Genomic DNA, 20,178 nt, shown 5'->3' with positions numbered 1-20,178 from the left:
GCCGCCTTTCTCCCGGAGCTCGAAGCCTGCTCCAGAAGCCCAGGCACCTGACCTCCTCTGCCCTGTCCCGGGAGGCAGGGTCAGTGGAGGCCGCACTGCCTAGGCTGCACTAGGTTCTGGCCGAGGCCCCACTTCCAGCCCCTCTCTCTGGGTCTGGTCGTTTCTTCTCCCCCTCCCTCCTCCCCCTCCCAGGCCGTAGAAGGAGAAAGGGCCCGTGGCAGGGTCGCGAGGTCGGGCAAAGCCCCACGCATTTTACTGAGCACCTACTATATGCCCGGCCCTTCTGGGGTCTCCCCTCCCCTCTGCATCCGAGTCCCAGCCCAGAAAGCGGAACAGAACAGAGAGGAAGGAAGGGGGCGCGGGCGGAAGCGGGTGGGAAGGCCCGGCCGACCCCTCTGTCCGCGCTGCTACGAAGTGCCGGCCGGCGGCAGCCCAAGGGCGCGTGGGGGTGGGGCCGGGCCTGGAAGCGGCGGGTCCCGGCCGAGGAAAGGCTTGATTGTGCGGAGGCTTCCTGCCCCGCCACCCAGCTCCGCCTTTCTGCGGCCGCGGAGGCGGGACGGAAGGCGAAGGCAGGAAAGGGTTACGGGAATAGCTTTCCAATGACAAAGTCTGGAAGGGCCCGGCGCCTCCGCCCCTCTGCGGGTTCAACTGGCACAGCGCGGGGGGAGCGGGGCGCTCGGCGGCGCAGCCTCCGCCCCCGGCCCGGGGAGGCGGCCGGCGTGTGCCCGGGGCAGCGGGTCACCAGGCTCCGCCCCGCGCCCGGCAGGGGACGCACTTTGTTCGGGATGCCGCCTCACTCCGCGTCGTGGGGCCCGGGCCGGCGGCGGCCCTAGTGCCACCCGCGACCGGAGCGCGGACGCCGAGACTCCGGGGGAAGCCGACCAGAGCGGGAGCCAGAGAACTTTCTCCTCGCACCGTGGGCCTGGCCGGCTCCGTCGGGATGCGTGGACCCGGGGCCCCGGGGCGCAGGCGCGCGGGTAAGTAGCCCGCTCAGGGACCTGGCGGTCGCGGGGTGGGTTCGAGTCTGATGCTCCCCGCTTTGAGGGACGGGGCTGGCGGGTTCTGCAGGGCAGGAGGGCCCGAGCGCCGGGGGGTGAGCTTGCGCCCGCGGGAGGGTGAGCGTCCACGCGGGGCTGCGCGTCTGGTCCAGGAGTTGACTCACCATGGGCCACCCAAGTTCGGAGCCTCGGTTTCCCTTGCCTTGCTGTTGAAAGTGTGTTGAGATCCTCTGATTAGAGACACCGAGGGCTACATTACACACACACACACACACCCTGCCCACCTCTTCTCCTCCCACCCCAGCGGAGCGAGCTGAACAGCTGGGCAGGTGACCTTGGCGCACTGTTCCAGAAAACGTTCTCTGGCCCCCGGATGCACCGAGAAGCATCGCACGGGCCCGGAGGCTGTCCTCCTGGCACGCCTGAGAAAGCTTCCCGGAGCAGCGGGGAGGGAGGGAAAAAGAGAGGGTGGCCGCTCTGGGAGCTCACCTAAGAGTCCCCGGTGCTTGGGCCCTGGGGTCCCTTCTATTCTCAGAGCCGACAGAAACTGGTCGGAAGATAAAGAACTGGCCAAGTCTGCAGGGGGCAGAGAGGGGAGGCGGGATCGGGGAGGCGTGAGTGGGGGCGGTGGGGATGGTGTGCAGCTTTGACGTCCACGCTGCAGAGAGGGTTCCTTGTCCCCGAGCCCAACATGGGAACATCAGCTGGTGAGTCAATGGGACTTTGTTAAGACAGCCCAGGGCGCAGCTGGCGCCGGCTTCTGGGACGCGCCGGATCCCCCTCGATAATGTGCTGTTTATCTGGCTTCCCGTTTCAGTGGTTGGCACACCATTGGCTCGTTCAAATTCAAGCTGAGAAGCCTGCGGCCTTGTTCGCGCTGCAGAAGTAGAGGGTCTGCCTGGGTTTGCATCCTGCCTGCGTTTTGTTCCCCTACGCGGCGTCCCCTGCGACTCTTATAACGGGGCTGCAGGACTTCACACAAAGAACCCTCCCCCTAGTAGGCGGAGCTGCCACTAGGTAGACCTGGGCTCCCTTCAGGCCAAAGACACAGAGGACTCCAGCCTGCTTATGAATTTTTTGTATCCTGCTTTGAATTTGGGTTTGTGTGTCTTTGGGATTAAACTGGGAAAATGAGACAGGGAATCGCAGTGATTGTGCGTTTCCTCGCCCGAGATGAGCTTTACAGCGGTCCGTGCTTTTACCAGTGGTTTCTAGGGGAAAGTTGCTGATCAGTTTGTAGCTCCGTATCAGCCTGTGTTGCTCACTTCCTGGATGACCCGAGAGCAGGTCGTTCCTTACTTGTGTACCATGGAGCAGGAGAGAATGACCAAGGCTTTTCTGATCTGTGCTGCAGCCTCTAGGGTCTGTTTCCCCGAGCTCCCCAGGTTTAGAGGGAAGAGCCCCTACTCTGAGCTCCCCCGGGGCAGGTTTCCATTCTGCTTTGTGTTTTTATCTCCCTGTGAAGGCCTTCCTGCCCGCTGTCCTGTCTGACCACGCCCAGTGCTCAGCAGGCATCTTTCAAATGTTTGCCAAATTAATACAATTGGGAAAAAAAAAATTTGGGTCCCACCCAGAGGTCTCCCATCCAACTCCGGTGCCCATTTATTCTTATTTATGTGTTTCTTTGGGAGTCGTGTGATTTGCCTCCACCACCATCCCCCCACCCCGCTTTTCCCCTGCAAACCTGGTCCATAACGAGGTGGATTTGTTCACAGGTGGGCAAGCTTTAAGCATGCAGGCCTTTTCTGGGATCTCCTTGGGAAGTCCTGGCCTGAGCAAACTGAGAACAGCAATGCTGTTTTTCCTTCCCTTCCCAAACCTGGCCCCCTCCTGAGTCCTTGGGAGCCTCTGGTATTAGCCCAGCTTTGGCCCAGTAGGAAAGAATGGCCTAGAGAAGAAACAGCTCTTGTCCATCTTTTAAAACTTGTCTCTCTTTTCATCTTTCCATTTCCCATCAATGTCACTTCCCTTTTCTTTTAAAGTTCTTTTGAATTCTTAAGGGGTTTGGCCTTTAGAAGCACTAGTCTAAAGAGGTCTCGCCCAGCCCCTGCCCTGCCCTCCCCTTTACAGCGGGGAATCAAGGCCTACAGGAGGGAGTGGAGGGGCTCGGAGCTGCACAGCTGGGGCTGCGGAAGCCAGCCTGGAACGCAGGGCTCTGGCTCCCGGTCTAGGGCTCCTTCCCTTTCAGCCAATCACTTCGTGCATCAGAATGCTTCTCTTCCTAGTATTGCCATCCGTAGATCTCAGAAGATGTTCCATAGCTGTTGGCAAGAGAGAGGAACAGAAACAAGGGGGACGGAGAGCGTCTGTGTCATGGAACCAACCACCAGCTCTTAGAGTCTAGGGACCACGGAGAACTGAGAAATGTGTCTATCCTTGGCAAACACTCCATCATTCTGGCCCCGAGTCACAAAACAATCATTAAAAACACTCCTGGGGCTTCCCGGTGGCGCAGTGGTTGAGAGTCCGCCTGCCCATGCAGAGGACACGGGTTCGTGCCCCGGTCCGGGAAGATCCCACATGCCGCGGAGCGGCTACGCCCGTGAGCCATGGCCGCTGAGCCTGCGCATCCGGAGCCTGTGCTCCGCAGTGGGAGAGGCCACAGCGGTGAGAGGCCCGCGTACCTCAAAAACAAACAAACAAACAAACAAAGAAAACCACTTCTAGTTCCTTCTTCAACTTAAAAAAAAAAAACCCACCAACTTTTCAAGTGGAAAACACCCCCCCCCACGTAAACAGTTTCCTGGGCCTCGTCTGTTCCCTCCCCCTCCTGGGAAGGCTGACTCAGGCCTGACTTCCTCCAGGGGGCCTGGGATTTTGCTCGCCAGCTTCCTGTGGCTCTTGCGATGTGAAGGGAGGCAAGAAGGCTGAGCCCCAGGTCACTCTGGCCTGCTTGCGGCTGTGGTTCCGTTTCTCTTGCACAGACCATCATCCCCATCAGACCTGTTTGCTCGCCTTGATTCTAGTAAGAGACGCGCTAACACACACGAAAAACTCAAGGTGCTCGCTGATGCACGCTCCGCCACCAAGGCCCATTAGTAACGAGATGTCCCCGCTTCAAGGGGCCCTGAGACCCTTCCGATGCCCAGTCCTCCGACGCTCTGAAAGCGTTCCTGAGTGGGATCGTTTTCTCCGTTTCTTTTTTGGATTGTCCACTGCTGGTGTGTAGAAACACAATTGATTTTTGTGTGCTGGTCTTGTCGCCTGAAACATTTGTTTATTAGCTCTTTTGGCTTTTGTATGGGTGGATTCTTTGGGATTTTCCATATGCAGGGTCATGTCAACTGTGAACAGAGATAATTTTACTCCTTCTTTTCCAGTGCAGATGGCTTTTAACTGCTCTTTCTTCCCTAACTGCTCTGGCTGGAACCTCCCATCCAGCGTTGAGCGGCTGGTGAGAGCAGGCAGCCCTGTCTGGCCCCTGATCTTAGAGGGAAAGCTTTCAGTCTTCAGCGCTGAGTAGAATGTCTGCTGTGGGTTTTTCATAAATGCTCTTCATCATGTTGAAGAAATCCCTTCTAATCCAACTTTTCTAAGTGTATTTTATCATGCAAGTGTGTTGGATTTTGTCAAATGCTTTTTTTCTGTGTCAGTTGAGTTCATCATGTGTTTTGATAATTACATGGATTTTCTTATGTCGAAGTACCCTTGAATTCCTGAGAAAAATCCCTCTGAAAGCTTTTTTTTAAAAAAATATGCAAAATTTCATTTTTTTATTTAAAAAACTGAAGAAAATTTGACAAAGTGCTAACATTCTGTAGTTGGGTGGGTGGGTACATGTTTGTTATAGTTTTCTCTATAGTTATTGTACTTTAAACATTTAAAAATTTTTATTGTGGTTAAATACATATAGCATAAAATTGACCATTTTAATCACTTTTAAGTGTACGGTTCAGTGGCATTAAGTACATTGTTGTTAACTGTTGTCACCATCCGTCTCTAGAACTTTTTCAACTTTCCAGACTAGAACTCTGTCCCCAGTGGGCAGTAACTCTTCGTCTTCTGCCCACTCCCCAACCCCTGGCAACCACCATCCTGCTTTCTATGTCCATGAATTTGTGAAAACTTCGTAATAACTAGAAAAGTCAGGACTTTGAGGCATTGAAGGATTAAAGGACCTCACCCCATGTCCAAAGGGAACATCTTAGAGGGATTTTGATTCAGATCTTTTTGACTTAAACACTCGCTCAACCACTGCCCCTGTGTCAGAGACATTTGACAAGCCCAGGTGTAGACATGAGCTGACCCAAGTGTAGACGTGAACTGATCCAGGTGTAGTCATGAACTGACCCAGGTGTAGACGTGAGCTGATCCAGGTGTAGTCATGAACTGACCCAGGTGTGGACATGAGCTGACCCAGATATAGACGTGAAGTGACCCGGGTGTAGACATGAGCTCACTAGGTGTAGACATGGGCTTACCCAGGTGTGGACGTGAGCTGACCCAGATATAGACATGAAGTGACCCAGGTGTAGACGTGAGCTCACTAGGTGTAGACATGAGCTCACTAGGTGTAGACATGGGCTTACCCAGGTGTTGACGTGAGCTGACCCAGATATAGACATGAAGTGACCCGGGTGTAGTCATGAACTGACCCAGGTGTAGACGTGAGCTGACCCAGGTGCAGACGTGAACTGACTCCGGGTCTTCATGGGGTCGGAGGGCACCAAGGCCACCCCAGCGTGAGCTGCCTTTTCCAGCTCAGTGGTTCCATCTTGATGGCCCGTTGGCCTCACTGGGGAGCTTTGACCGGGACGGACGGGTCCCTGGGCCCAGCCCCAGAGTGTCGGCTTCCCTTGGTTGGACACAGCTGCCTCCGTGACTCTGAGGCACGGTGAGGGTTACGGCCGCTCGGTGGCTGAGCTGATTTCCTCCCTGGAACCCTTGGCTGGTCACCGCGTTCCGTGACGCAACTCCCTCCCCATCTGGACAGTAAAACTGACCCACCTTACATCCCTCCCCGACTTTAAAATCCATTTGTAAATAGAATACATGCCAACTTCTGTAGAACTGAACTTTCAAAGTTGGAAAGAACCATGCCACGAAGCCCCATGTTTGCTTTCCAGGTACCACAGGCGCCTCTAAACCGTCCCCTCCAGGGTCCTCTGGCTGGGGACCCCCCACGGCTGTGTGCTGAAACCATCTGGTTCTGTATGTGAATGCTCTGTCCTTCAGGGTTCCTCCTGGGTTTATCTTTCGTGGGTGTGATTGCCTCTGGTGAAGATACCAAAGGTGAATGGGCTTCACCAAATGCACCCCCAAATAAAGTGGGGGGCTAGCAATAACCCACGCAGAGCAAGTGCTATTGCTCCACATGGTGACAGCCTTTCAGGGTCTGGAAGCAGGTGCCACGCGCTGCCCGGGCTCCTCCTCTGCCCTGTTTCCTTCAGATCGTCCTCACTGGGTATGGTCTCAAGTGTCCTCTGGGAAGACGGATGCTGTCATAGTAAGAATCTGGACCATGAATCGAGGTGGACTGGGAGTCAAGGTTCAGGTCTTGACTTTGCATGCAAAGTCCTCAGCCCGTGATGAATATTCCACACATATTAGCGATTGGAATCGTATTCTCCCCACTGGCCTCCGTGCTGTCTGTGGGACCTGGGCCGCTAGAGTACCTGGTGGAGACGCCACTTCTTCCCCAGGGAGAGCTGAATGAAAATGCCTCACTCCTAAGACACTGTTCCCCAGCCGCCTGATCACCACCCTTCCACCACTCCCCCTCCCATCACAGCGATTCCCGTGATCCGGCCAGGTTGGGAAATCCACTCGGAGAGCGATTGGGTCACGTGAGCCCATGGAGCCTGCCCTGGTCCAGGGACGGTCAGGGTGAGATTCCCCTCACCCTCCTCGTTGCACTAATCACCCTTAGGACAAGCCGGGGTCCATCTCCATCCGAACAGAGGACGGCTCTCCAGTCCCGAGCTCCCTGCACGTCGGCAGATGCCTGCCATCAGCTGGGAAGGCAGCTCTCTTTCTGACGTGTGGATCGCCCCCCAGAGCCTGCGAGCTGGCTGTCCAGCTGGGGACACGGGATAAGGCGTAAAGCAGGGAGAGTCTGGTGGCGTCTTTTGCCCTTTGCTGTCTGTGTTGCCTCGTGTTCTTTTGGTGTTCCCTAGCTTTCTGCAGACTTGGAGCAGCGTGTAGAATTTGCCAAGCTCATTGGTGCAGATGGTTGAGTTGACCGGGCAGGGGGCTGGGCTCCAGGTACTGCTAAGATGCCAACTGTCTGTCTGCTCTCCTTTAACAAAGGAGACAGCTGACGCCCCGGGCCGGGACCAGCAGCTGCCCGCCCGGCCCTCGTCTGGGGTGGTTCTGCGAGTCCCTGGGCCCTCCCCAGCACCCCCGTGCCACGCACGCACTCGGCGGGGGGGGGGGATGGTGGCAGCTGCGGGGTCAGGGCCCGCCCCTGCTTCCCTGGGGACAGGAAAGGCGCCACGACAGTTAGGGTGCTTCCGACGTGGAAAGTTTTTTCCCTGTGATGTTTTATTTTGAAAAAATGTCATATCAGTAGAGAAGGCGAGTGATAGGACAGTGACTGGGTTCTCTGATTGGTAACGTTTTGCTCCGATGCTGTGTCTCTCTCTCCCCATTTATCCGCATCAGTGTATATATAATAACACTTTCCCGAGCCGTTTGAAAATAACTTGCTGAGATGGTGGTATTTAACCCTTAACGATTGCCCGTGCATTTCCTGAGACCGAGGACTTCTAGCCCCACAATCACACCCGATGATAGTGAATTTAATAGCGTTATTATATGTAACAAATGGGCCACATTCAGATTTCCCAGTCGTTCCCCAGATGCCCTCTAGGGAGCTGTGCATTTCCCCTCCTGATGTGCTGGGGCCTGAGCTGCAGTTTTATCTCCCAAAAGAGGGAACTGGTGTCATGACCCCTTCAATTGGGACGGGGATGCCCTGAGTTTTGCAAAGCACTTTGATTCTTATGATTTCATTTGGTCTTTACAACCTCTTAGCGAGACGGGCACTCATCTTCTCCCCGTTTCACTGGTGAAGAAACTGAGGTTCAGAGAGTTATCCCAGCGGCCCCAGCAACGTGAGCCGTCATGACCATCCCAGGCTGCATGTCGTGTGATCTTACTTACAGAAAGCCATCTTGTCTTGTGAGGCCTTAGGACCTGCTATGCTGTCCCCATTTTACAGACGAGGAAAGTGAGATTGGGAGCCTCCAAGCCTGGTATAAACCACACTCCAGCAGTCCAAACACCATAAGTGACCTGCGTTCCTTTTGAAGCAAGTTCAGTGTGACTGCTGGTTGCTGGGCAAAGGGGAATCAAGCGGATGTGACCAAGGGGCAGGAGAAGGGGAGCGGCCAGGAGGTTCTCCAGTGCTCTCGTCTTATCCGGCTGGGGGTTCAAGAGAGTCGTCCAAGCGTCCTAAAACAAGAAAACAAAACTCAAGGTTATAGGTGGGAAATAACCGATAAAAGGAACGAAAATAAAATATTGGGAGGAAGAGAAGGAGAAGAGAAAGATTCTTATTTTCTACTATTTTGTCGGGTAACGGTAGATATTGTCTAAAGGTGGCAAAGCAGGGAGTCGAGTTAGCAGTGTATCATCCCCGGCTGTGTGGGTAACCCCCCAAAGCACTAGTAGCAGAGGCTCCCGGGGTGCCGATTTCATCACTCCTACAAATTCTACCCAGTTAGTCCAAGGAACACTGTCAAAGTGTTATATTTTCAGTTCTGTTTCTCATTTTCTCCTCAGAGTTGAAAATAACCCTTTTGCACGAATTTAGCCTGTGTTCTTCTGCAATACACTGAGACTCTTTGGCTTGTTAGCTGGTCTGGAGCTGACACACCGGCCCCTCCCGAGGTCCGCATCTCCCGTGAATCCAGACCTCCCCGCCGTTACCCATCTCCCTACCAGATGTCATCACAGGGGCACGTCTCTGGAGGCCACGTCACCCCTGAGTCATCCCACCGCTTCCTCTTGCTGGCCTTGGCCACTAGGGGAGCCCAGAACGTGGCCGCAGGGTTGGAGTAGTTGTGGGAAGAGGGCGGGAAGGCCCTGCTGAGCTGGCCAGAGGGCCCGGGACACTCTGGCACCATGTCCAGCGCAGACAAAGCCCTGTGTCTGGGATCCGGGCGGGGGCTGGCGGGCCGATGTGTCTGCGAGAGGCTGCCCAGGGCAGGGGAAAGCCCGCTGGGCCACGCTAGGCTGGCCTTCGAGCTGGAGGTGGCCTGGCTGGGTCCCGGCGGGGAGTCAGGCTCAGGAAATCCTTGCTCACTGATGCCTCGAGGGGAGGGGGTGGGTTGTTCGTAGCTGAGGGCCAGGTGGCCGTGGGTGTCCGTCCCTCTCTCCTGCCAAGGGGAGCCCCGGTCCTGACTCTCCCTGGCGGGTGAGAGGCCACCTCCTGGGTCCTCAGCTGCTCCTGGGGCCTCTGCGGTGGGAGATGGGGGTCCGTCTGAGCCGGGCTCCGGCGACTGTAAGATGGGGACCGTCACTGCTACCGCACGGAATGGCGAGAGTCGTCCTAGGGTTAGTGTGTCAGGAGCTGCCTGGCTGGAGCGGGCACTGGTCACTGTTGTCCGACGCCCCACGCTGCCCCTGTGGCCGCTGCATGTGGGCCTCGGAGGGTGAACGCTGGCTGGGCCAGTGACAGGACAAAGCGAGGAGGCCGCAAGCACTCAGTGCCCCAGTCCCGCAGACCGCACTTCTGGGTGGATTGATCCCCAAAGGGGTGTTTGTATGCCAGACGGGGAGAAGCTTCCCTGCCAGGGCCAGATGGGGAGGGGGGAGACGTGCGGCTCTAAGATGTGTGATCTCTCTGGGCCCCGGTGGGCTCCAGGCTGCAGGCCTCTGGGGGGGGCAGGGGGTGTGGAGGGACCTGGGGCTCTTTCAGCAGAGCCTGCCCATCGCTGGCCCAGGCTGTGTTTCCAGGGCATTGCACACAGCCGCGGCGTCGGGAGGAGAGGTCGCAGGTGTGGACGAGGCAGAGTATATGGGAAGGTGGGAGATTTGAAAGGATGAGCTCGAGCCCCGGGAGCCCAGATCCAGGCTGGGGCGGTCGCCATGGCAGCAGGACACCAGGGAGGGCTCAGCCCGGATGCCTCAGGCGGAAGGAGGGCCTGATTTATGAGGGGGGGAGAGCCGTGCTCAGCAGCCCGTGGACTGGGGGTGGGGGTGGGGGGGTGGGGAGGGGTGGCTTCTACTCTGTCCGCGTCCACCCGCCTCTGTGTAGTGAAGGTGGCTGGCGCCTCAGGCTGGCCGCGGGCTGAGCAGAGCCCGAGCGAGACTCCAGCCTGGAAAGCAGTCGAAGAAAACTCTTCCCCTCACCGTCCATGGCGCCCCCCATGCTCTGGGCCCTGGGCTGGCCTTTCCCTCCAACCCAGAGGGAAGGAACCCTTTTCTCCTTCTTTTCCCCCTATTCTGTTGTATTTTAATTGGGGTATGATTTACAAACAGTGAAATAACACAAACTGTAAGCGTCCCGTCTCATGTGTTTTTAACAAATGAACGTACCTTGGTAACCACACCCCAGTCCAGATATAGAACATTTCCATCAGCCCAGTTTCCTCCTGTCCCTCCTGGTCAGGACACCTCTCCCACCATTGTTTCAGTGTTCAGATTTTTATCGCCACAGATTCGTGGTGCCCGTTCTTGAACTTCACGTACGTGGGTCACGTAGTGGGTTCTGTTGTGTGTCTGACTCCCTTCGCTCAACACACTACAGGGAAGCTTCCACTTTGTTCCTTTTAATTCCTGCCGTGGGGACGAACCGGGTTGTTTCTGGGGGAAGCTTCCAACGCTTTTCCCGTTCCAGGAGCCACATCTTCCCGCATCACCAGGATCTCTGCTGGGGTGTTGAGAGTGAAGATGTGCTGGAGGCCTTTGAGGTTGGCGGTGTCGTCTTCCTTGTGCCGAGACCACATCCCGTTTCGTGCCTCCCTGTGCGTAGCCCTGGTGCCGCTTCTTTCCTTCGTGGGCTGGGAGCCACCTTCCCTCCTGGAAGGTTCAGATCATGGACCAGCTGGGACATCCGGCCCCACTGGTGGCACCAAGCCGGTGGGGAGACACCCGAGGTCCGAGAGGGCGTCTGACCCGGTGTCCGGAGCTCCAGCTCAGCTCTGGTCTCTGGAGGGACCCCAGCACGTGCTCCGAACCTGGCGCACGGTGGGCTCCCAGGAGAGGTTCTGAGTGGACGGATGGGTAGGGAGGGAGAGCCAGCCGGCAGATCTGCTGTCACAGTCAGCGAGGGCAGCCCTGCAGGAAGGCGGCGAGAGCTGGTAGGAAGCAGCAGGTCCCACACGGGAAGGACCAGGATGGAGAGGCAGCGAGCCTGCTGCCCTGAGCCTGGACCCGGGGGATGCACTTGACTTGCCCCAGCCTCAGCGTCCTCGCCTGCCGAAGAGGACCCGCCCCTTGTGTCAGCTTGCTGGACCTGTCATCGCAAAGTGCCACTAACGGGGTGGCCTAAAACTACGGAAGTTTATCGTCTCGGTTCCTGGAGCTGCGAGTCTGGACTCCAGGTGTCGGCAGGGCTGTGCTCCCCGCAGACCTGTGCTGGGGGGTCCTTCCTTGCTTCTCCCGGCCTCCCGAGTTGCCAGCCGTCCTTGGTGTCCCTCAGCTGGTCGACGCATCACGTCGGCCTTTGCCTCTGCCACCACGTGGCCCCCTCCTCCCTGTGGGGTCCTCACGTGCATCTGTGTCCAGATTTCCCTCTACTTACGTACGAGGGCGCCCTGCTTATAAGGGCAACTCTACTGGAGTGTGACCTCGTCTTAATGAATTACATCTGCAGAGACCCTATTTCCAAATAAGGGCACGTTCTGAGACACTGCGGGTTAGTATTTCAACAATCTTTTTTTTTTTTTGAATTTTATTTTATTTATTTTTTTATACAGCAGGTCCTTATTCGTTATCTGTTTTATATATATTAGTGTGTCCATGTCAATCCCAGCCTCCCGGTTCATCCCACCACCACCCCGCTTCAACGATCTTCTCCTGATGACGCAGTCCAGCCCCTCACATACCACCTGCCTCCTGACGTGGAATGAGGCGATGTGTACCAGTGCCTTTGTAGCTGTGTCGTGTACGGCCAGTGCCAGGGGTGATTTGGGCTGGAGGACCTGCTTTAACGTCCTGGGCCCTTGTTCAAATTCCCTCCCCTCTCTGAGTCTCCATTTCCTCATCAAGTTTAGTCTCTAGCTTCTTCTCCAGATCTAAATCCTGTAAGTCTTTGCCTCTGCGGTTCTGAGTTTTCAAGTCTGGGAACCTGGGAGAGCAGTGGGGTCCCTGGCAGGTACGGGGAGGTTGGGCAGGGGGCCGGTCTGAACATCAGAGGAGGCTCCCTCTTGGACCTGCCCCTTCCTTCCTATGGTGGTTGGACCCTGGCAAGCCCTGGGCATCTTCTGTGCGTAGCCCTGGGCCATTGACCCTCACCTAGTGAGGCCTGGAAGGAGGGAGGCCTGCTATAAATAGCGCTCTCCGATCCAGAGGCCCTCTTCCTGGGCAGGAAACACAGCAGCCTGAGGGCAGGAAAAAGGTGTTTCCGAAGGAGAGGCCAGAAAAGGGAGAGGCTAGAGGGGGTTCAGGGGAGGAAAGGCTCTGCGGAGGCAGCTGGGCGATGGGTCAGTGGGTGGCTTAGGGCTGCTCGGGGGACTGGCTTCTGGCTCTGCCTGGGGTCTGTGTTCACGAGAACAGCCCGTGGAAAAGGGCTAGGAGGGGTTTGGGCTGGGAGGCGGGATTTCAGGTGGAGCGAGGATTGAAGGTGCCACGTTCACTGACCCGGCATCGCTCATTCATCCACCGAACACGTGCCGGGACTGTGCTGGGCGCCGGGACGGGTGGTCTAGGCTCAGTTACAAAAGACGTCCAGAACGCAAGCCAGCGATACAGCCTGGTTATCACAAGCGCCCCAGAGGCAGCTCAGGGCTGGCGGGGGGGCGGCGGCGAGACAGAGGAAGGAATCGTAGGCGCTGGCGGGGGTGGGGACCTCCTGGGCAGTGAGTGCTGCTGGCTCCCAGGACCGAGTCAGGCAGAGAGTGGTTGTGAAGGGGGTCGGGGGCGTTCCAGGCAGACTCTTCACCTCTGTTCTTCTGGCCCAGAACTTGTCCAGGAAGGGCCTCCGGGGTGCTGGTGGTCTCAGAGCAGCCCTTGTCGCCTCCACAGAGACTCTGGGCCCTTGCGGAGCATCGCCCCGCAGCTGGACGGCTGAGAGCACCGTCTCCCGTGTCCTGTGCTGAAGACATGTGAGGGTCTCCACTGCCGCGTCCTTAAAGAGCCTTACAAAGTCATCACTCCCCCTGGAAAAACAGAGGCTTGACTCTGCTGAGGTCTCTGCGGTGGCGAACGTCACCGGCCAAAGCGCGGACACTGGCTCATCCCTGGGGCAGGGGACGATCGCAAGTCAGCCCGAGCCCGGGAGCCCTGACTCCTGGCCCTGCCCGAGCACCGGCCCCCTTAATTGAGGGAGGGGACTGTAGGCTGTCATTTCTGTTCAGAAGCTCGGGGAGTGTCAGGCTGAGACACCTTTGCGTCCCCAGGCCACCAGCAGTGCTGTTGAAATGCCACGTGCCAGCTGTGGTCATTCAGCCAGGGTGGCTGGTGGTCCGCGCCTTCGGAGGAATCTGGCTGGGCAAAGCTCAGCCTCCGCGGCCCCCTTCCTGTGAGGCAGTGCTCGGTGGTTTGGGAAGAGACCCAAGGCTGGGCTGCATGCTTGCCTGAGTCCCTCAGCCCAGTCCGCTACAGCCTCGGGGCCCCGTCAGGCCTCGATCCGGACATTAACTCTCCTTGGGGCAGTCACCTGCCAAGCCGCACCTTCCCCAGGGGTCCCCGGGGTCAGCCGGAGGGAGAACCAGGTCAGGATCTCACCCGTAGCCTCCTCTGCTGGGGTCAAATGTTAGAGATACCTCTTGATCTTCCCACTTCTCAGGTGGGTAAAGTGAGGACCACCTGGCCCATGCCACTTAGACTGGAAAAAATGAGTAAGGCCCAGGAGTAGACGGCAGGACCTTCACCGTAGTCACGCTGAGAACTGTCAGACGTGGTCTGTTCCGGTAGGAGGGATGAAGGGGCACAGGGTGGCTGTGTCTGCACCAGGAAGAGGATGAAAGGGCTCCTGGGGGGCCGGGGAGGGGGCTGAGGGTAAGAAGGCGGTGGGGCAGCAGGGCTCCTCCCCTTCCGCCACTTTCCAGTTGTCTGTGCCGGGGATGTGTCCGCAAAACGCCTTCACCTGCACAGTGGGGACCACCTTAACCCAGCTCGTTGGACTGGTCGAGGGTGGGATGACATCACCCACATAAGGCACGGCGTCTGGCCTGGGGAAGGGCAGCTCTCCGTCAGGCCTGGCCTGTGGAGGGGAGTTCCCTCCATAACTGGGTTGCTCTGGGGCCTCCCCGCTCAGGCCCGTGGGAGGCTTCCGCGAGCTGGGAGGATAAGTTGCTGGTGTGAACCTGTTCTGGTCAACTTCGCCCCTGACCCACCACCTCCGGTCCAGCTGGAGGGACTGGCCCCGTGCCCTCGGAGGGTCCGACACGGGGAGTGGGGGGTGGGGGTACTGCCTGGACCCCTGTGTTGGGTGGGGAGGCCAAGGCTCTGGAGCAGAACTGGCTTCTCGGTCGAGGAGCTGGGAGCAGGGCTTTGGGGTCAGCGATGGGCAGAGGGGGCAAGTTTGCTGGGGCTGGAGTGTGAGGGAGGGGAACCCGATCGCCTGGAGCTGTGGAAGGTCACCTCCCTCCTGGGGAAGTCCGTTTGGGAGCCCTCGGGAACAGGGTGGTGCCTGGCCACTCTCCTCCCCGCCCCCCCCCGCCCCGGGAAGGGCCCAGTGCCACCCTCCAGTAAGTGAGGGCAGTGCAGAGGATTCTGGGAGCTGGAGAAGGGATGGGGTTCGCCCTTTGTCTGCAGGTCCTGCATCTTCCCACCTCTGCCACCAGAGGGCGCAGTTGCCCAGCAGAAGCCCAGTCCCCACGCCCTCTCCTGTGTGGGCAGTGGGCAGCGGGCAGCAGTGGGCAGCGGGCAGCAGCGGGCAGCTCTGCACCTTGGGGGCTGTCCCTTCCTCATCCCAATGCCGGCCCAGCTCTGGCCGTCCTGGGCCAGCAGTCAGCAGGCAGGAGCCCAGTGACCCTGCATCGGTGCTGGTTTGGGGTGCCCAGGGGACGGCACACCCCAGAGTGGGGCAGAGGGGGCTGGATTGGCGCTGGGCCCTGGGTTCCTTGCCCCATGGCAGGCCCTGAGACACAGGGACTCCCTGAAACCCTCCTCCTGGTCCTTTAGGGCCCAAGTCACTGTCCCATGGCGGGAACCAGGGTCTCTACAATCCAGATCTTTTGCATTGCTGCCTCTGCTCCCTGCAGGGCCCCTTTCCTGGGACAGGGGGGCTGTGCAGAGCTCCAGGGTCTGTGTCATGAGCCCTGAGGCCAGGCCGCGGTTCCAGGCCAGCCCTGGGGGCACGCAGCGGACAGTGGGCCTGGGGAGGGGTCAGCATCCTGCTGCTTCCCACCCCCCACAAGGGCCTTCCCATCTGCTGCCAGTCTTCGTTCCCTCCAGAGGTCCTGAGTGGGGCGTCCGTCCATGGACTGGCTTGGGGTGGAGCTGGGGTGGGGACTTGGCGCTCTGAACCCTCTCTTGCTGAGACCCCAGAGTCCTTGACCCCGGGAGCCTCGGGAGGTCCTGTCCTGCCCCGAGTCCTCCTCTTTGCTTTAAAGGGAGAGTGTCGGCAGTCCCCTTACTGCTGGGACAGTGGGATGTTGACAGTCAATGGATTGTCCTAAACGTCGTGATTTTTTAATCACGTGAGAGCGGTGATCTGTGGATGGGAAAGAGCTCCCAGCCTGAAGGATGGCGTCGTGGGGGATGAGGGGACTCACCCTGCCCTACGCGCGCGCTCTGTACTAACGCGGACGTGGGCAGGCACAGGCCTGGGTTTCAATCCTGGTTCCGCTACTTCCTGGCTGGGTAGCTGACTACGGCGCTTCAGTGTCCTAGGCTGTAAATTATGAGACTTAAAGATTAAACCTGCAGGGTAGCTGGCACACGGCAGGCCCTCGAGGGACGTCAGCTTCATTTTCCATCATCTGTGTGTCTAGGTTTTCCTTCTGAGTCTTTTTGCCCCCGACGTTCTGTCCCAGGGACTGAAGCTGTTTCCCCAGACTGCAGGCTCCCTTGGGGCCGGGCTCTTTCTCCGGCGTCAGTGTGGGGTTTACTGGAGGCAAGGCCTGTCTCCCCACGCGTCCTCGGCCTCTGTAAACGTGGCAGCTAGGCCTTGCGCATCAGACTGGGCGCTGTCTCTGACGGCAGGGGCTGTGTTTCCTCCTGTGCCATCGGACTGGGAGCGATTTTCAAGGTTGGAGCAAAGGCACCTGAGGATTAAGGGCAGGTCAGTCTGACAGTCGTCGAGGGGCAGGTAGCTAGCACCACGCACTTGGTGGGCTCTGAGGGCATTTTTCTAAGGCCGTGTCCGTCCCGGACCCCGGCGTCGGGTCCCTGTTGGCAGAAGGTGTTTCTGCAGTGGAGGCATCTGGGGTGCATATGCGGAGTTGGCCGGGCTGGATGGAGGCCTGGGAGGCTTTGGATTCCAGGCTCTGGGACTCACACACACCCCGCCCCCCATCACAGCAGCCCTTCCGCAGCTGGCCGCAGAGGGACGGGGTTGGTGGGCCTGGCCTGGGGTGGGGGAGGGCAGTGGTGTTCTCCCCTCGGGTACAGCTGCATCTCAGCAGGAAAAGATGAAGGGATCCTGGCAGGACTGGCTACCAGCCCCAGTCTTCCCGCCGGGTGGGGCTTAAAAGCCTCATAGGAAGCAGGCCACCCTGGGCGTGTGCAGAGCAGGCCCTGGGACCTCGTCTGCTTGAGCTGAGGGGTAGGGGCGGGACTCCAGGCTGGGGGGGCTGGAGGTGAGCTGGCCGTCGCGGGTGCAGACAGGGCAGGGCGGGCTGGTCCTGTCTCTGGTATTTTGTCTGTAAGGGAACCAGCGGGTCGCCGGGAAGGAAGGTGGGCTCTGAAACCGCACACCTGAGTCCGGATGCCGGGCCCTTTGTGCCTGGACGATCGGGGACACGTCATGGGATCTGTCTGAGCATCTCCAGAAAGTGGGGGTGGTGAAAGCAGCCCAGGTGGTGGGCAGTCGATGAGGTAACACAGGGCTTCATGAGCAGTTGTTGCCGGGAGGGATGGCCTGGGCCCCCGACTCGGCTGCCCTGTCCTGTGGGGAAGCCCTGGGGGTGGGGGGCGTATGTGTGAGGAGGTGACAGACCCATTAAGAGGTGACAGGATAGGCAGAGGGTGCAGACGTGCTCAGCAGGCAGTAGGGGGGTGCTGCCCTGGGCTCACTCCTCAGCGTCTGCGGGAGCAGGAGACATGTGTCCTGGGAGGAGCCTCTCCGGACACAGGGGCCCACACTGGGGGTCACTGCCCCAGGAAATCACTCTGGGGCAGCCCAGGCTGGGAGGAGTGGGAGGGCCTGGGCCAGGGGTGAGCGCATGAGAGCGCTGGCCCCAGGATGCTGCCTGGGGGCGGTAGGACCCAGCTCCCTGCTGTAGGTGCAGGGACATAGCGGGGTGAACCCCAGAGCGCCCTAACCCTGAGTCCAGGCAGAATCGGACGCCCGGAGTGTGTGCTCCAGGCCCGACGGGGCCACTTGACTCTGGACTGACACGCCCCCCCCCGCCCGCCCGTTCCACTTCTCTGAGCCTCCGTGTCTCATCTGCAACGAACGTAAGGGCACTGACTCCTGTTGGAACAGGTGTTGTGAGGCTAAAACGAGGAGCCGGGGAAGAGTCGTGGAGCCGACAAGCGGGGCTTTGCCGGCCAACCCGCCTGGCGGGGCCCCAGTTCTCGCTGGCCTCGCACGGGGTCTGGCACGTCGGGGAGGGGGCAGCTCCCCTCGGGGGAAGGACCAGTGGCCGGAGCTAGTCCTCCGCTGGTGCCAGCAGTGCTTCACCCTTCACTTGCAGTCCCTCACCTGCAGGGCGGAGCTGTGTGCTCCCACTGCGGCTGTAACAGATTTGCACCAACGTGGTGGCTTTGCCCAGCGCATACCTGTGACCCCAGGGCTCTGTAGGTCAAAGGTCCGACAGGGAACCGCCAGGCTAAGATGCGGCGTGGCCGGGCTGTGTTCCCGTGGGGGCTCCCGGAGAGCCTGTGGCCTCGCTTAGCGGCTTCTAGAGACTGCTCTCCCTCCGGCTGGAGGCCCTGCCTCCATCTCTAAGGAGCGTCAGCGAGGCCCTCCGCGTGCCGCCCTCTCTCTGTCTCTGCAGCGGGGCGGGAAGGCAGCTCCGCTCTGAAGGGTCCGTGTGATTAGATCAGGCCCACCCGGCTCAGCCAGGGTAATCTTCTCATCACCGGCCCTTACCCCTGACCACGTCTGCAAAGACCCTTTTGAACATGTTCGCAGGTTCTGAGCATCAGGGCGTCTCTGCGGTCCCGGACCGTGGCGGGGAGGGCGTCCCTATCACAGAGAGGGTTGTTGAGAGGAGTTAACACACGTCAACTGGCTGCCCCGGAGAAGGGCTCAGTGAGTGTCTGGCTGTGGTCTCAGCGTCACCGCTACTTCTCAGCTGCTGTCCTGAGGGAGAAGCTGCAGCTCCAGTGTCACTCTCCCTGTGCCCCCGTGTCCTCACCATCAGAGGGTCTGGGCAGCTCCAGCTCCAGGCCGAGGAGACACACAAAGTCCCCTTGTGCTGCCCGAGGGCGGCTGCCAGCAGCGGGCACGGGGCCCGGCCCAGGCTCTCCTGAGGATGCGGCATCCACCCAGATCGCGGGGGAACAGAAGGGCCCCTTCTTCAGAGGCCAGCAAGGCTCCAGGCGGACCCCCGAGGGAACTGAAGCCCCTCTGTGGGGAAGAAACCTTCCGTTGTGAGCAGCCTTGCTGTTTGCAAAGCGTTTTACAATCATTTTTATTAGCGGAGCCCCAGGGATCCGAGGACAGTGGGGGGCTGTCACCCACCCCCGCCTCTCCGGGGAACACTGAGGCCCCCATGAGCAGAGGCCAGACCCCCGGCCACACGACGGAGAGGCTTCGACCAGCCAGACGTTGCCCCCAACACCCCCCCGTTCACTGAACCGAACCCCAAATCAACGCCCACACGCCCTGCGGCCCCTCTCCGGCTTTTCTCTAAAAGACCAACTTGAAATGCCGCCGCCTCCTGTCTGGTCCTTCTCTCAGATGCCCTGTGCCCTCCCATCACATCCGGACCTCTCCCCACCTCTTGCCGCCCCCCCCCCCCCCGAACACCCGGCAGCTCCATCCTCACCCCAGTTCAGTCGGAGGCCCGCGCCTCCAGGAAGCCCACCGCACTCCCCAGCACCCCACTCTCGTTCCCCTGGCCCCTCAGGGCCCGGGCACACTGCCCAGGGCTCACTCCCTCCCCCGCCCCGTACTTAAGCTGTGCTACCGGGCAGCCTGCCCCGCTGTCCAGTGTCTGTACCAGCCCTCACGGGGCTTTCTCCCCAGCCCGCCACGGGCACACACAAACCCCCTCTTCCCTTGGGAATCAGTGTTGCACCACAGACTCCCTGCCAGGGTTCCTTTCCCCCCTAAGTTGTTTTTTTTCCCCCCCCCTAAGTTTTAACAATTTTTTTTTTTTTGCTGATTGATGGAGCTCACGATGGGGCAATAGAATAGCCGCCACCCCCTCCAGAAGCGACAGGTTAACTCCCTGCTGGTCTCTCTTTTCAGGCAGGCTCCTCTCTCACAGTTAGTGTCACTCCCTGCCTACAGTTTTGTGGTTTTTGCTTAATATTTTCTCAGGCATTTTCTATATCAAGCAAAGCTCCGTACACATCCTTCTGAACGTTCTTTCCTATGGGTGTTCCATAATTTGCTCGGCGGTCTGTGACCCCAAACCGTAGGGTGCTGGCTGCGTGAGTCGGTGTTTTGGAAGAGACCACCCCTACCCCCAGCCTCTGGGAGACAAAAGAGATGACCAGCTGCTCTTCACGGGACTCTGATTACGATCTTGAACCAGGTGGAGTTTGGAAATCAGTGTCGCGCCCTCCCCACACCCTGCCCTTCCTGCCGGACACAGGGGAGAGCAGTTGGCTGCAGGGGGCTGACAAACACCCCACCCTGCTCGTGGGGAGACAGCTTCTGTGGGTGCAGGTGGTTGTCTCTGCTGGGTTCTCTGATGAGGCCGTCCCCAGACTCCAGGCGTGTTTGTGGTCAGAGGTGCGCTGATGAAAGGGGCTCTCAGCCCGCTCGGGGGAGAGGGGCTACCAGGTG

The 20,178-nt window shown here is 59.0% G+C and overlaps 1 protein-coding gene across 1 annotated transcript in view; it reads left to right on the top strand.

Moving 5' to 3' along the window:
* Positions 1–613: 613 nt before the first annotated feature.
* The window catches only part of NAV1 (neuron navigator 1), a 210,937-nt gene continuing 191,372 nt past the window's right edge, over positions 614–20,178 (top strand). Inside the window, exon 1 of the mRNA XM_079911959.1 lies at positions 614–977. The gene's annotated coding sequence lies outside the window, so the exon portion shown is untranslated. The remainder of the gene's footprint in view (positions 978–20,178) is intronic.

The sequence above is a fragment of the Stenella coeruleoalba genome (genome assembly GCF_951394435.1).
Source record: "Stenella coeruleoalba genome assembly, chromosome: 1".
Taxonomy (NCBI): domain Eukaryota; kingdom Metazoa; phylum Chordata; class Mammalia; order Artiodactyla; family Delphinidae; genus Stenella; species Stenella coeruleoalba.
The sequence above is the reverse complement of the archived record's forward strand: the minus strand, read 5'-3'. Positions and strand labels throughout refer to the sequence as shown.